The sequence below is a fragment of the Berghia stephanieae genome, chromosome 4 (assembly GCF_034508935.2).
Source record: "Berghia stephanieae isolate SIO BIC M18660-M18661 chromosome 4, UCSD_Bste_1.3, whole genome shotgun sequence".
NCBI classification, from domain to species: domain Eukaryota; kingdom Metazoa; phylum Mollusca; class Gastropoda; order Nudibranchia; family Aeolidiidae; genus Berghia; species Berghia stephanieae.
The window spans coordinates 74,750,781-74,768,280 of NC_088363.1; the positions used below are offsets into that span (position 1 = coordinate 74,750,781).

At 36.4% G+C, this 17,500-nt stretch overlaps 1 protein-coding gene and 1 long non-coding RNA gene across 2 annotated transcripts in view; both read right to left on the bottom strand.

Annotated features, from left to right (window-relative positions):
* LOC144971239 (uncharacterized) overlaps nt 1-17,500 on the bottom strand; it is a 114,622-nt gene that overhangs the window by 64,221 nt on the left and 32,901 nt on the right. The window lies entirely within an intron of this gene.
* On the bottom strand, nt 4,809-7,216 carry LOC144971231 (uncharacterized). Its single transcript, XR_013645090.1, has 2 exons — nt 6,636-7,216; nt 4,809-5,482 (listed from the first exon to the last, which is right to left on the bottom strand). It is a non-coding gene; the product is annotated as an uncharacterized LOC144971231 (long non-coding RNA).

Below are 17,500 nucleotides of genomic sequence, written 5' to 3' on the forward strand. Positions count from 1 at the left end.
ACAAAAACTAAAGATAAACAATTGTTGGTCCCGTGTGTTTTCCGTTTGCTTTTGGAAACCATACATCATTATCAACTTTATATTTCCAAATAAAATTTCAGGAAATAATGGCAAGAAAGATTAATAAGAATGGAAGAATCAAGTTGACTGACTTTATAAAGAATACTTAAATATGAACCATTGGAGACATAAGTGCAATGTGCAACGTACTTATGACTGTCAGCTGTAAAAGAATGTTGAATATATATTATGTCAATAGGATTTATGTAAATAGCTAATGCTATATAAACACGGTCTCCACTAGAAAGCGTTTAGCACTTGTACATTTTTAAGCATATTATATCTACAAATAAAAAAGAAGGGAAAAAGGGCACCGTGAGACCTTAGTTGAAGCACACAAAGACATGGAGACATAAGGTTCACGGGTTTGAAAATTTAAAAAAACAAACTGTCAAGTCACCTATTCACACTTTTTTTTATTACTTAAATGCATAGCGAAACTGCTAAAGTCCACGTGTACATAAATGCAGGTCTGACATCCGAACGCAATTATGGGCCTTGTTTAACATTTTAATGGACAATATTTTGCGTCATTTTTTTTTAGATTTTGGTTACAAGAATGAGCCCATAATAAATTGGGTTATCAGATATATTTATGGGACAGCGTGGCTCAGTTGTACGGTCTTCGCTTCGTACCCGAAAGGTACCAAGTTCGATTACCCGCTGCGTTGTGTGGCCTTGAGCAAGTCACCTCGCCCTAGCTCAATTTGCGGCGCTGCACTGCGGCTGACGCCTGGGTTATTCCAGTCTTCGCTAGGAATAGACCCTAGAGACAAATTTCCCCTATGGGATGAATAAAGGGAATCTTATCTTATGTAAGCTCGAAGCAGACATGCAAATGATCCCCTGGGCTGGAATCTCTTGTAGATCAGAATATTTTTATACTTTTTTTTTCAAGTCCTCGTCTACAAAACATTAATTGCGTAACAGAGTTCAATTTAGATCTTACTGAAGGTTTGTGTGGATCGTCATCCAGCATCCTCTCCAATGGGGAGCAAGCAATTGTTACTATTCTCTAAAAAACGCTGGTTTAAATTCCGTCTCCATAAGCGATTTGAATCTAAAGCATCGGTGTATTAATTATAAGAGAATAACATTTTATTCCAAAGCGTTCCATAATCCTCTGCCAATAATAGGGCAAAGAAGTCGTGAGGTCACAACTTCTACTCTTTGGTTCAAAACCCATTGGAAGTGTCTAACCAGTCCTTCGGAATACTAATAATGAATAGGTTACATATTAAATCATAAAGTAGTATAACTATTTAAGTATCAGGGTGTAAAAGTAGATTCTTAAGATTACGGGACGTAATTGATAATCTCTATCGACGACCAGTGTTTATTTAAACATAAAAAATATGATGCCATCACTCTGAAACCAATGGTATGCAATATGCATCTAGTACTACGGAAGAGTGGTTTTACACTTCTGATGGGATTGGAACCAGTTTTTGACATCCCACTTTTACTCCCAATTTCAATGTAATCTTGCATAAATGAAGTGACTCTGAAACCCAAATCTTAGACGAGAAATAAATACACTAATTTAAAATAAATGTTAATACAACACAATGATTTATAAATAGCATCTCGTCGAAGTATGACATTCATGAATTTAACTTTCCATGTTATTATCTAACGATATTATGTGTGGATGTAAAGGGGGGGGGGGGGTTAGGGGGGCATGAATCAAAAAAAAATTACAAAAAACACACAAATTAAAAAAAAAAAAAAAATAAAAAAAAAACAACTGCAAAATAATCAAAATTATTGGACCGATAACAGACTTATAAATCATAACATAATACAGACACAATAATATCAGGCCAAAACAGTGACATCACCACGACTGTTAAATCCGTTATAATTATCAAAACCCATTGTTGTCATCTGTCACACGGGGATTATCCTCTCAGATATATTATTATATTATTGGGAAGCGGTATGGAAAAAAAGACTAATTGGTACACAGAAAAAGAGGGTGGGGGCGAGAGGAGTGAACAGATTGTTCACAGATAAAATAAAACAAATGAATAAGGTCACGGGCACAATGGAATCAACATTAAATATTATCATTGAATCTAAGGCATTTTAATGACTCAAACGCAAAACCCTTAAAAAATATAGAGCACTTATATTGCGCAATATACACTAAATGTGCTCAAAGCGCTTTACATTTGGGTTACAACAACGAGACATATGACGCCATTAAGGTGATAGTATATTATTTTTCGATAGAGAGAACCTTTTTAATGGCCAAGTTCGCATTTTACACCTGAGTGTGGTGAGAAATATGAGTAAAGAACTTTTTCCAAGGGCTTAACTATGCGCCTTCCGATCCGAAGGCAAGGCGAGTGTCATACCACAAGACCACAAAGCCGCACATTAATGCTTGCCATAATGCATCATTTCACCTCTTCTCAATGCACAGGCCAATGGAACGACACCTAATTTCAAATAGAACAGCTTACTTGGTGAGCGTCTTAATAGGATTCCACAGTCTGACGTCACGTCCGCCTAGCAACGAATCGGCTGGCTCTAAACAAAAAAAATCCGTGCTTGGTCCGGGCAAGGAATAATTGGAAAATCGCTCAAAAAACAATTTTTATCTTAAATATGGTCCAGTGTTTTGTACCAGATTGTCTACACCAGTCAGAGAGTCACTCCTGCAAGTTTTACAGATTTCCAAATGGACAGGCAGACAAAAAATTGAAGAAAAAGTGGATCACTTTAGTCAGGTAAGCACGCACGCCTCGTCGAACATTTGATAGAGTTCGTAGTCCAGATCTAGGTCAAGTTCTAGCTTACGCAGACCTAATTTTATGATTAAAGTGTACAATTGCACGAAATTATAAATAAAAATACATTCCAAACTAGGTTTTTATTGAAGTTAAAGCAAAAATGATATCTCAATCGTTTTGATGTTAAGGCTGATAAACTGAATGAGAGTTAAGTTCTACTGATAAGTGATTTTTTTTTTTTTAAAAGGAGAACAAGAAGAAAGAGAAGAAAATATTTGTTAAAATCTTACTTTAAACTCGATACCTTTATGGCAAAATGAAAATAAATAAATAAAATAACACAACCTCTCCCCCCCCCCCCTCCCCTCACGCAGATATCTCTCTCTCTCTCTCTCTCTCTCTCTCTCTCTCTCACACACACACACACACACACACACACACACAAACACATATACTTTCCTCTTTTTTTTTGGAAAGTTTCTCTGATTCTCTGCCATGCCTCCCCTCCCCGACAACCGAGGTGGCAACTCTGTGTGAACAAAGCAAGATGGCGGCAGGGACCTCTCTCCTTTACCTGTGCCCGATTGTTGACACTCCAAAGTTTCCATCACCGCACTGTCCAGTACAGTACTGACTGAAATAAAGAGAAAACGCCAGTCTTGCCACACTCAACCCCAAGATCAACTTTAACTGTGTAAATTTAAGAATTCATATTTTTATATATACCTAGTCAAAATCATCAAAAGAAGTAATGAGGAAGTGCGACATTTTGCTGAATGTGCGATTTCATAAAAGACAGGCGAGAGACCCACCAGTAACCTAGTCTCTTGCACACCTTTGATTTATCATGCATTGAGCTGGTGTCAAACAAGATAGTCTAAAACAAAGTACTTATCAAATTAAGTAATATGCCCAACAGAATTATTGTTTTTTTTTTAATCTTTTCATTTCAGGAGAAAGGACAAAAGATCCAACATCATCATCAAGAGTGTGTTCTTGTCACTTCAGAGATGGTGACAAAGCCAACCTCCCTGAATGGTTTGACAGAAATAAAAATAAATTGTTTCCATCAGAGCCAGAAAGAAAGAAAAGTGACACAAGGAATTCCCACCCCATCTCAATTGGCACCAACATCAAGAAGTCCACCACCACCACCACCACCACCACCATCATCATCATCATCATCATCATCATCATCATCATCATCATCATCATCATCATCATCATCATCATCATCATCATCATCATCATCATCAGCTCAACTCTCTTCATCATCATCACAAAGTCCCACCTTTAAAAAAACCAGATTCCTCATCATCATTATTTTCCTCCTCATCATCATCCTCATTATCTTCTCCCTCATCATCATCTCAACTCTCGTCACCATCATCACAGGATTCCATCTTTAAAAAAAAACAGATTGTAGAACAAGTGAGGATATTTTAAATAGAACAACAAATTTAATTCAAGAACAAGAAATTACAGACAAAAATAAGGAAATAGCTAGCTTTAAAAAACCCAAGTTAGATTCAACGCACTTACACTGTTTCAAGCCTTACAGAAAAAGTTCTTCGAATGGAGACAGGTGTACATTGTTTTAAAATATTTAATATTATTGTTCAATATGTTGAGTGCTTTAGAGGTAACATTATTTATTATAGTGGATGGGAAGTTCAGGAAGAGACAGTTGCATTAAAAGACCAAATTTTCATTATTACACTTATGAAACTTAGACAGAACTACGCTAACCTTCATATTTCACAATTGTTTAGCGTTAGTGAAAGTACTATAACAAATATTATACAAACTTTTATTCATGTTTTACATAAGCCATAAGCTTCTCTTTGAAAATGTTATGAAGGTTACATGCCCTTCTAGACATAAAAATAAACTATCAGCTCCATCATCATTTTTAATTTTCCAAATTGCAGAATGATCATTGATTGTACAGATGACCAAATTGCTATTCCTAAAGAAATGGATAAACAACGGTTAACTTATTCTTCTTAGAGGTCCATGAATTCTGTTAAAGATCTTGTTGGTCTGAGTCCAAATGGTGTGATAAGTTTTATTTCTAAACTGTATCCAGGGTCTGTCTCGGATAAGGTCATTGTACAAAATTGTGGATTACTAAAACTTTTAATTTTAAGCCCTGGAGATTTAATTTTAGCAGATAAAGGTAATAAAGGTAAAACCCCATCCTGATTCAAGATATTTTACCTCAAGGAGTAACTGTAAATATCCCTCCCTTTTTACATAATAAATTTACTGAAAATGAGATTTTATTAACAAAAGAAATTGCTTCATGTAGAATTCATGTTGAGAGGGCTAATGAAAGACTGAAAAATGTTAACATCCTCTCATATATTCCAACAATGTTAAGAGAAACATCTGATATTATTTTTCAATGTGTTGCAGCACTTGTCAATCCCCAGTCTCTTATTAAGGAGACTGCATTTTGTTAGCTTTGCCATTTATTTTGTACAACACACATATTTTGTTCATCATCATCAAATCACCATTCAAAATAATGGTTTTGTAGGTCCATACATGATTTTACAAGATAAACATGACAAATTATGGCATTGTTGTATCAATGTATGTTCAATGTCATTAACATTGTTAAATAAAACCACACAAATTAGTTTTGGACTGAATCAACCCAAGGCATCATCAAGATAGATCTGTGGAAGTAAAAGAATAAAAGATTCAAATTTAGAGCTGCGACCATGCTCAATAGGCAAAAAACAAACAAACTAATAAAACGTCTGTTGTGGTCTTGTGGTATGACACTCGCTTTCAGATCAGAAGGTCCTGGGTTTGGGCCTCGCTCGGCGCATAGTTGAGTCCTTGGAGAAGGCTCTTTACTCACAATCTCTCACCGTACTCAGGTGTCAAATGAGTACCTGGCCGTTAACAGCGTTGTCTCTGTCCGAAAAAATTGTAATATCGCCCAACAGGCATCATGTCCCGTCTTACATGTTAAATGTTGCTGTTGGCCAGGGACCCCTTGTAAAGCACTTTGAGCACATTTAGTGGTTATTACGCTGTATAAAAACTCAATTAAAAAAACAAATTAAGTGATTCTTTCATTCATCTTGCTTTGTTGATAAGGGGGAAACCCGAAACGTCCATTTTATCTGTTTTCGTATATTTAATTGAAGTTCACATTCAATTTCACAATGTTATTGATTTCTTCGAGTTTCAAGCAGCAACATTTACATTACACCTTAACCCAATAGGAAATTTAGTTTACCGTGACTAACACTGGTCTCAATAAATCCTTTATTCATCCCATAGAGGAAATTAATCTCTAGGGTCTATTCCCAGGGAAGACTGGAATAACCGCGGTGCAGCGCCGCAAATTGGGCTAGGGCGAGGTGACTTGCTCAAGGCCACACAGCGCAGCGGCGGGTGAACGAACTCGGTACCTTTCGGGTACGAAGCAAAAACCGTACCGCTGATCCACGCTGCCCCACATGAAGTATGATAAAATGTCTAGCGTGATTGGTGATTGTGATGCTCATATGAGTATTATATTAAAGGTTACAACACGATACTAAATAGTATGTAGTAGACTATAGTCAATAGCAACGAAAATTAGCGAAGCAAGACTAAGACCTCAAAGACTCAAAGTCCGTGGTCCAAAAGATAAAAACACAATAGTTCAATGACTCCCTCTATCTCTCCCTAACTAAAATCGAACGTAAACAGTTAAATCTTTCCATTGGATATACTAAATCTGCCTAAACTCAAAGTAAACTGATTATTGTCCAACAGTAGTTTTACGGAGATGTGAGATTTTGAGAGTGAGAATGAGAAGACGAAATGACTTACCTTCACAGAATACTCTTTATTCTTCATGCTGGCTTGAACTTTGCCGAACATCAAGCCATCTGAGTAAGTGAAAGTCAAAACATGACCTGACTGATGATGATTTTCACCTCGCGAGACACTTTTATGCTCATTGGAGAAGTATTTCATAAGGGCGGTGATGGAAATAGAGTTCGTGTCAGCCATTTTTCACGACTGTTTAGAGCCAGCCGGTTTGTTGCCATGCGTTGCTGCGCAGGATTACGTCACGACTTAGGAAGCCTATTTACTGGACTAAATTCACTGTACTCGCACTCTCCCAAAATTACCTGTTATAACCTATTAATTACAAAGCACCATACCAAACCCTGGTCAGGAGGGGGCTGTTTGTATTCGTGCCTAACTCCACAGAAACGCAAAACTTGGCATTTCAATTGAAAAAGCAAGGGCTTTTTTCCTTGCAAAATGCATGTGTTTTTTGTCAATTCAAAAATTATAAAGCCATTACCATCTTTATCGACCTGTCTGTTAAGAAGGAGGAAACTCAAAGAGTCCATGTCAATTGAATGGAATCGAAATTCTACCTTATGTTATTTTTTGTTGTTGTTGTTGTTCCTTTTTGTTCACTTTTCAGAGTTCAAGCAGCAATGAATGTACAACATTATAGATCTACAGCAATATGGGTCTTTTTTTTTAAAGGCTCGTTCCAATAATCTCATTATTATCTTATTCGACTAGGATTAACTTTGGCGAATGAGAATGACCTGGTTTGTTGAATGTGTGATGTCTAGATTTTAGTTAGGGTTCCTATAGTGTTTAGGTAATGCCCTAATCCGTTCTAATACAAATTGATGATAATAATTTAAGAAGTCTTACAGCCATTCTATCACAAAATACTATTTTTTTAAAAATTTGGTTAGAAAACTTTCATTTGAAATATTGATCGAATTAAATGACCTTAACTTGTCAAAAAGTCTAGAACTGTCACCTCAAAGAAGTCTCAGGTTATATTTTTTGACGGGTTAAAAACCTGCGTTACTTGATTGATATTTGAAATAAAAATTTTCTGACCAAAATGAAAAACTCGAAAATTCTGTCCGATTACGACAGCCTTGATCCCAACGTCACCGTGGATCCAGACGAGGATGAAAACAAGATGGGATTATGTCCCCTTGCAGCCTCTTATCCTTTTCATTAGGGCATCGGGGACTCTTAGTTACAGAGGACAAGAAGAAACAAAAGAAAAAGAATAGGGATGATTATGCACATCAGAGTCGATATAGGTCCATCACACTTTCGAATCTGAGGTTCATAAATAATTTAAAAGATTGATTCCTGAATAAATAAAGACAGCCCGATTTCTCAACAATCCTAAAACAACAACTGATTTAAAGGCAACCTTTCGAAAGAAATTGTTTATTTTTAAGACGGAAATCAACATTCAACACTCAAATTCGAGTTGCACTCGCTCTTGAAAAAAAAATGATGATCTTGAGAATAGTATATTCCGCCAGATTAAAATTAGAACCTGTTGCAAATCTTTGTCAAGTGGTCATGAAGATGGACACGCAAATTGAAATTAATCACATTTCAACAACTTCAAAGAAGGTACTACATGGCGCAACCAAAACATGCAATGGATTTAAGGTAAGCAACCGGACCAAAGTGTTGCTAACATGACGAAAGTGTTGCTTTCAAAAAGGCAGACTTCGATGGAAGTCCCAGGTTTCAGAGTAATGGCAAGGTGACAGTCATTTTAATCGATCGATCGGTATTTGAATGGCGAATTTCTTGACGAAATCTTTAATACATGTCTTTTCAGAGTACTTTATGTATAGATAGTATGCGCTTGGCTAAGAAGCTCATAGCATTGCCACCCGGAAGTACAACGGACCAACACACAAAACTATGTGTAACCTTGAACGTTTAGGTCTGGTTAATACAGTTTAGTGGATGGCAAAAAACAACAACAAAGACCTGAGTGACGTTAACTTCATACTATCTATAGATGTACGTGTATATTTATTTTATTTCAATGCCTTCGTTGAGTCATCTGATGAACATGTTCGTGCAGCTATGAATAATTAATCAACACCTCAAGCACAAGTTGATTGATTCTCTCACAATACCTCTCTTCCTACTCCTCGTCTTTTTTCTCTCCCTTTTTTTGCCTTTTGTCGAGACGACATCCTTGTATAGACACTTCCAATAACTCCGAGAATGTGCTGTTCTATGAGATGTCGGCAAACTTTTTTTTGCACTCCATTAAAGCAAAAAGAAACGAAGAAAACAAAAATAAAAGAAATAACTATATATACTTAGCACAGTTCAATTTACTAATATGTAGTACATTATATTTCAACAATGCTTTAAAATGCTATATACTCGAATTTAAGAATGAATTCTTTCTTCTGTTGGAATTCACTGTAAACAGTTTTCATCTTTAAGACACCATAAATTCGCTTTCCCTTCCCCATCTAATATTACCCAATTGTCGTTCATTGAATATTTCAGGAATTTTGATGCATCGAGTTCAGGCAAATATTTCGATAATAACTCGAAAACGATACTGTTTGGTATCTTTGAGAAAGGGTGAAAGGTCACGAACCCTTATTTAAAAGGAATCGTACATGGTAAACATATCTAAGGTAAATTAGCTTACATCGAGTTTCGGGGAATGTTTCGATAATATTTCGAAAAACGATACTGTGAGGTATCTTTGAACTAGTGTGATAAGGTCACGAACCCTCATTTATAAAGAATCACCCATGGAAAAGATAAACTGGGTAACATTTACTTAAACATTCCCAGGTTAATAAGCCCCTGTTACCAAAACTGACTCTCACCAAACCAAGACACCTGACAATGACTTAGAGGAAATAGCACTGGAGACGACAAAATAGCCTTTTTGTGAGAGTTAACACGTCTGTGTTAATGGGTCCTGTGTTGGAATAATACACTTTAATGACACTAATAACGGGGGTGGTCCTAAAAAAGTACCCTTTACGTCTGAGATACGCTCTGGTGACTAAACAAGACAAAACTTACTAGACTTGGTACTATTTCCCTGACCTATGACTGTTTTAGCTGTAAGTGTAAGGCTGGTTTGGATATGAAACTAAATTAGATTCTTTTGGTTTTAGCTTATTTTTACGATTCATAAATTGATTTTTTTTTTCTTATCGAAAGAGCAAATTATATAGAGCAATATCAACTAAACATACTCAAAGTGTCTTTGAATGGGTATTTCGCCAACATCAACATGTGTGAGGAAATAATATTAGCATTATATTTTCGACAGAGCGAATCTCTTATCGGCTTAGTAGTAATGTTTCACCTGAGCACGGTGAGAGAATGTGAATAAAGAGCCTTTTCCAATGACTCAACTTTGCGCAGCTCAGAGGGGGATTCGTACCCGGGGCCTAACGGTCTGACGGCGTGTAAAATACCAAATTCACAAATCCACATACATATAGATGTATAGATAATTGACTTCATGTTAATAAGTGAATTCAGAAAGTGAGATTCCAAATAGCTCTATAAGGGGACCCAAACCAACAGCAACATTTAATATAAAGAAGAGGTATGACTTTTTTATATGAAGAGACAGAGAGAGAGAGAGAGAGAGAGAGAGAGAGAGAGAGAGAGAGAGAGAGAGAGAGAGAGAGAGAGAGAGGCCATGCTTTTAAGAGTCAATATACAGTTAAAGTGTATATTTTTACGGTGAGGTAAATTAAGTAAAGGGCCTTTTTCCATTAGGCTGAAGTTTGCAGGTTTGTGGTATGAAACTCACTTTCCGGCCGGCCGGGAAGTCCCAGGTTCGAGTTCAAATCTGGGTAGCGCCAAGTTGACTCCTACTAGGAAAAGACTCTTCATTCACATTATCTCACAGCATACAGGTGTAAAATGAGTACCTGGCTGGTAACAGCGTTGATAAAAAGCGTCATGACTCGTCTTACAAGTTAAGAATTGCTGTTGGTTAGGAACCCCCTGTAAAGCGCTTGGAGTACATTTAGTGGATATTGCTCTCTATCTCTCTCTCTCTCTCTCTATATATATATATATATATATATATATATATATATATATATATATATAAGCTCACGTTATTTTGTTTGTTCGATAAAGTGCACGTTTACTAAATTAAGTTTAAAGGCAGTAATATTATATAAACAACTCGCTCGGGAAGGAAGGTAGATCCATTACCAGTGATCTGGAGCATACCATTAGACTGACCGGCGGAAAAGATAATAATAACAATAAAAATAGATTTAAAACTGAAAGAATATAACTTTCTGATAAAAACAAAACAAGTTTTACTTTATTGTCGTATACAATGTTGTTTTTTGGGTTGTTTTTTTTTTTTTTAACATAGACCAATACTATTCTGGTCTCAATATGAAACTGACCTTGCAATACCAGTTTGAAATATAAACTAATATTGAAGGAATAACTTTGGAGTATCATGTTTTTGGTTGAGGGACAATGTCTCCGGGCCAAGAAATGATTACACGCGTCAAGAGGCAATTATATACAGGCCTGGGGAAAGGCGAGCTACTTTGGTGTCTTGGATAGGAGGTAATGAGATTCGGAGGAGATGTTTGTGTATGAGATGAGGGGGGAGTGGAGAAAGAGAGAGAGAGGGAGAGAGAGAGAGAGAGAGAGAGAGAGAGAGGGGGGGGGAGAGAGAGAGATAGAGAGAGTGTGTGTGTGTGTGTGTGTGTTTGTGTGTGAGAGTGAGTGAGTGAGAGAGAGAGAGAGAGAGAGAGAGAGAGAGAGAGAGAGAAATGAGAGAGATGGAAAGATAGATAGAATACATTGATAGATAGAAAGTTCGAGAGAGAGAGAGAGAGAGAGAGAGAGAGAGAGAGAGATAGAGGTATATAAAAAGAAAGATAGAGGGGGGGGGGGGAGGTTGAAGTGGTGGGTCGCTTTGACCTTTGACTAGAAGGCATACACGTAAGAGCTACAACGATGATGCTAATGAGAAATGTGACAAAACCAACAAGAACATTGAACAAGGAACAGATAATAACAGCAATAGCAAGAATATTGTGTCATGTAATCAGTAACTAAACGGTATATAACGATGGACCTGACGTTATGTCGTTGAATACGGCATTTTATGAACACTTTCCCACTCGATTCAGGTACGAATGAGTAGGTACCTGGTTGCTGTGGCGAATATTGTAAGAATTTTTTTTTAAAGAATTAACAGGAGGTGTTCTGTATGAAAGAAAAATTTGACCTTATTTCCTCGGTGAATAAACCGAGCGTCCAGTGAAATGGGTTACGTCAATTTCTTACGAAAATGAATATAGGTCATCTAAAAAAAAAACATGAAAAAAACAACAACATAAGAAAAACAACACACCAAAAACATTTCGGGCTCAAAACCCTTCTTCAGCCAACAACAACAACAAAACTCCAATCAAAACATAAATATTTTATTTTTAAAAAACAGATAGACTGCAGAGAATTATTTGGCGCGTCCTTTCTGTCCTTTCTATCGAAGAAGAACATAGCCGCAATGTGGTCATGTGCTTATGAGACTCGCCTTCGGATTTTGAAGGTCCTGGGTTCGAGTGCCGCTCTGAGCGGCGCATAGTTGAGTCCCTGGAAGAGGCTCTTTACTCATATTATCTCAACGTACTCAAGTGTAAAATGAGTACCTGTCCGTTAACAGAGTTATCTCGGTCGGGAAATATGTACTATCGCCTGTAAGGTGTCACGTCATGTTATGCAAGTTGAGTGCTGCTGTTGGCTAGAAACCCTTGTAAAGCGCTTTGAGCACATTTAGTGGATGTTACGTTATATTAAAGCGCAAGTTTTTTGTTTTTGTTTTTTGCTTTGTTTTCTTTCCTTTTTAAACACAAGACATTCATACAAGCAGCAGCTGTATTAAGATTAAAATCAAAACCCTGCGTTGTTGAACGTTGTTTTATTTTCTTTCATGCTTAATCTATCATGTGAATCCTAAACTATATCAAATTATTCTATTCAAACAAACGTAGAACGTGCACGAACAGATTCTCTGCCCCGGAGTCACGGTTGACTTTTTCCAGTAAATAGCACTGTCACAATGAATTTACTTCATCTTTCACTTCCTCTTTCGTGGCCAAAGACGGGAACATCTCCAAACTTGTTCAAATCTTTATTGAACTTCAACTGAATAGGTTTGCATCAAAGTGTACGTAATTGAAGGTCTGATAACCCACTTTGTTATGGGCTCAGTGTTATAATGGAAAGACTCCAAAAACCAACGCAAAGTATTGTCTATTACAACAATGTTAAATCAAGTCCATAATCTTGCGTTGGGTTATTGTATAGACTATCTCACGATTTAAAAAAAAAAACCTAAATAATTTCTTGTTATTCTCAAAAAAAAAGTCCTCTTCTATTTTTGTCAACGTTTTATTGTTTTTCTCATTAATGGTTTATTTTCTTGTTTGTTTGTCTGTTTGATGCACTTGCTTTGAAATGTTTACATGCCTAGATTTTGATAATAATAATAATAATAATAATAATAATAATAATAATAATAATAATAATAATAATAATAATAATAATAATAATAATAATAATAATAATAATAATAATAATAATAATAATAATAATTTAGTACAGTTTTCAACAGGAAAACCCTAGAAAAAAGTCAAACAAACGATATATATATAAGATGAAAATTATGAGAACACGTTTTCAAACGAGACATAGTAACAGTTCATACAAAAATAAAAAATGAAATTGAAATTTCTTTATCATAGTTTTTATGTGTAGGTACTAAACAAATGTTATATATCTTGATAGCTTTAACGCTGACACAAAGAAATAAATGGTAAAATATCATTTTGAGCGTCCGTACTGTTTCGTACACAAATGGTATCGTTTTTTATTTAATATGTCATTGAAAAGGTATTATGTTACCAATTAAATTCAAATGTATCGGTTACAAAACTCTTGTTTTTATAGTTTAACCCTCTCCTCACCAATTACAAGAAAATCGTCACATATTTTACGATAGAATTAACATATTATTTCATGATCAGAATTGTTATGCACCTCACAAAATGTTATGGAAAATGTTTGTTTTGTAAAGATTGATATATGGCTAGTAAGTACGTATATCTCTTGAGCTTGAGTGTAACAAAATCAAGTTTTGTGTGGATAAGTGTAACATTTCGGGAAGACATCATGAAGGTTGTCGGTAAGAAGAGAATTTGAGCCTAGCGGACACTTCTACAACTGTGATACATCGTCTCAAAACGGTATTATATCGGGTTAAACCAAATGTCAAAAAAAGTGGTTAAAAGTTGAAACGACTAGAAATAAGCGATTTTGACTTCAATAAGACATAGATTTATAAAACTAATTAAAGTCTTGTATTCTTTTTTATTATTATTATTATACATGCAATTTTTAGCACTCAAATAAACCTAACATAATACCGATTTGAGGAAATGGGTCCCAAACAGTCACATCGTATACTGCTTTACTCTGGAAAACCCCATATTTTAAAATTTGGTCAGAAAAATCGTCATTTAAATGTCAATCGATTTAAATGACCCCCATCTTGGCAAACAAAAAAAATCAACAACTCTCAAACCTGGTTCTTCGCGAAATCTAACATTAAGAAACGTGAAATATATAATTCTTTCATTGTTAACAAAAATAGGTTCTTCTTTCAACAATCAAGCTACAATGAGCTTTCAGACAGAATCTTTTTATTGCTAATCAAAGATCCAGTTGTCATAGTTTATTTTAATTCCGTGCCAGTTCGCTTCAATGTTAAAAGGACAAGAGTAAAATATTATCAATATATTAATAGAATGAAGTTCGTTTTTTTCTTTCGTAAATTCGGTTATTTACAAATAAACAAACTAAAGACTACTGAACTCAAAAGTCAGCTGAGAACAAGTATTTTTAAATCTATCGTCTATCGTGTGTGCTTGTCTAAGAAACTCACAACATTGTCATCTGGAAGTAAAACGGACCAACACACAAAACTATCATGTGTAACCTTAAACGTTAAAAGTCTGATTAATACATTTTAGTGAGAATTACTCATAAACGCGGATGGCAAAAAACAATAACAAAGGCCTGAGTGACGTCATCTTCGTTCTATCTATAGAAATCATTGGACTTGTCTTGGAGTTTCTTTTTTAAATATTGCACAACAGTATATTCCTTTAAGTTTGCCTATCATAATATGTAGCGTATCGTGAAATTTCGGAACCAATATGTACCATTTCCCCTACTAAAGCACAGTCCAAAAACAACACATTGGATCGAGCCTGGACCGTCACGCCGACATCTCACCAGGCAGTTACCACGGTTGGTTGGTTCATCCGTTTGGAAAGAGGACACCAAGGTTGTCATGGCTTTCATTACAATCCCTCCGTCACCATTGAAAGTAGTTATATTATTATCATTGCTTTCATTAGACCCACGCGCCTTCTATCTCTCTCTTTGTGATAACATCGTAGTGTCCATCATTCTATCACTTCAGAGCGAGATGAGAAGAAAGTCGAAAAAAAAAAAACCCCAAAAACTAGAGCTTTTATATGGCGCAATATCTACTAAAATCTGCTCAAAGCGCTTCACAAAGGGTTTTTTTCGTTTTCTTTAGAAAATAACCACAAGTTTGATTTTTCTGGCTATAAATTCAATTTCATATTTCCAGCAACTAGTTCATCCCGACACAAGACCGCTTTGAGACGATCGGTCACTGATTATAATTCAGATTCATTTTCAGCTAAGTGCTCTTTCAAGAAGGAAGGAGTCCGTTTAGTTTAGAAGAAGCGGGGTTAATGCGTTCTCGGAAAAAGCAAACCCGAAAACAGAGCTTAGCTGGACACAACAAGAGACATGGGGAAGATCGGTAGAAAGAGAAATTACATCCTTTGGTTGGACCTGGGGAAGGTTGACGGGGAGTTCAAAAGCTGATGGAAGACAGAATTCACTGTCGACCTTATGTGTTGATGAAACACCGTATTTAAACCATCCCGATTTAATATCGGGTTTAGGCGGTAGGTCGCTTACTTATTTATCGATATCATTACGTGACCGCTGTAATTAGCTGTAAACACAGACTCCAGTCATTTCCAAAAATATGACATCACAGCAAAATCACAAGAACAATGACGTTAAAGTAAAAACGGATTAACCATAGTTCGCTAATGGTTATTTCCTTTTGTTTGTTTTTTTTTTCTCTCTCTCAGCGTCCACGCCATTTCTACAACTCTAAACATGCTTAAAGGTTCCTTAATCTCCCTCTTAATCGGCGTCTAACATCAATTCATGACCCCTTGCTTTATTCTGCAAACACTTGGTAACTCCCCGTCGCTAAGCCTGTATCAGATGCTATCAACAAGGACAACAACCTGTTCTAAGAATTCCAATTGCCCTGGGGCGATTAACATGGTATACACAATTCAATAGGCTTTGATCATCTCGGTGGCTTGGGGCTAGGCCTCTATGTGTTATCAGAGAGTTTAGAAGCTAACGCTTAGAGAGCTCTCTCTTCCCTCCCGCTCTCCATGACAACAAAGCATTTCATTGCGTATCAGCCGAAAAATTGTGTGTCACGAAATAGGCGCGGTTCACTGAATGTGTGTTTCGTCTGCTAGAGATCGGCTGCTCTTTTTCTTTACTCGGCTCAGGCTTTATGTGCAAAATCGTACAGATTAGTTTGATTCTCTAGATCAGGTTACGATAACTTTGTAAGATTCTAAAATAAATTACTTATAATAATAATGATGTGTGTGTGTGAGACCCCACACACACACACACACACACACACAGAGAGAGAGAGAGAGAGAGAGAGAGAGAGAGAGAGAGAGAGAGAGAGAAGGCGGGTGGGAGGGGGTGAGGGGGTGGGGGATAAACTTTGACAAAAAATAAATTTAACTCAACTTTACAGCGAAAATCATGATTTATTTTAAACAAACTTAATAGAAACAAACGACCTTTGTATTTTCAACAAAGCCATAACTCTCTCTCTCTCTCTCTCTCTCTCTTCTCTCTCTCTCTCTCTTTCGCTCTTCTCTCTCTCTCTTCTCTCTCTCTCTCTCTCTTTCTCGCTCTCTCTCTCTCTCTCTCTCTCTCTCTCTCTCTCTTCTTCTCTCTCTCTCTCTTCCTCTCTCCTCCCTCTTCTCCTCTCTCTCTCTCTCTCTCTCTCTCTCTCTCTCTCTCTCTCTCTGTGTGTGTGTGTGTGTGTGTGTAAGTATGTGTTTAATTAACACACGTATAGTTCAAAATAATATGTACAATGAAAAAATAGTATGCATGACTAAGATGACGTCAAGTTGCGTTGCATAGATTAATGACCACAAGTACAATTAAACATAATGAAGGAGAGAAATACAAAATACATGTACTCTCGTGTAAGTATTGTAGAATCTAATCTAAAACACATTTTATAAACTGAAAAATGGCTCAGTAAAATCACAAAGGGGGACAATGCTGCATCAACACCGATGATTGACAGTGACAGACCAGAATTGATAACCTCGGTATACATCCATTGTCTCCTGAGACAGACGGAAGCCAACAACAACAGGCATACCGGTAAGAAAACAAATCAGCGACATATCAAATCTACACGACATGGCTAAATGTGGCAGCCTTCCTATTTCTATGGGTGGGCTGTTTTTCTGACAGTGTCTGATTCATTAACTGGCATTAGTGAACAAATTAGCTACATAAAAAAGTAAATCACACTTTCCATTTTTGCAACCAAGGCCCATGTGGGGTGGAATGCTTACCACAAGCCGTCTAATGATCCTATTTCTCAGACCAGTAATGTGCAGTGTGGGAGTAATGGCGTCTCTGAATTCCTTTTCCATAATTTCTATGATACAGAGAAGTTCTGAACTTGGTGCACAGAG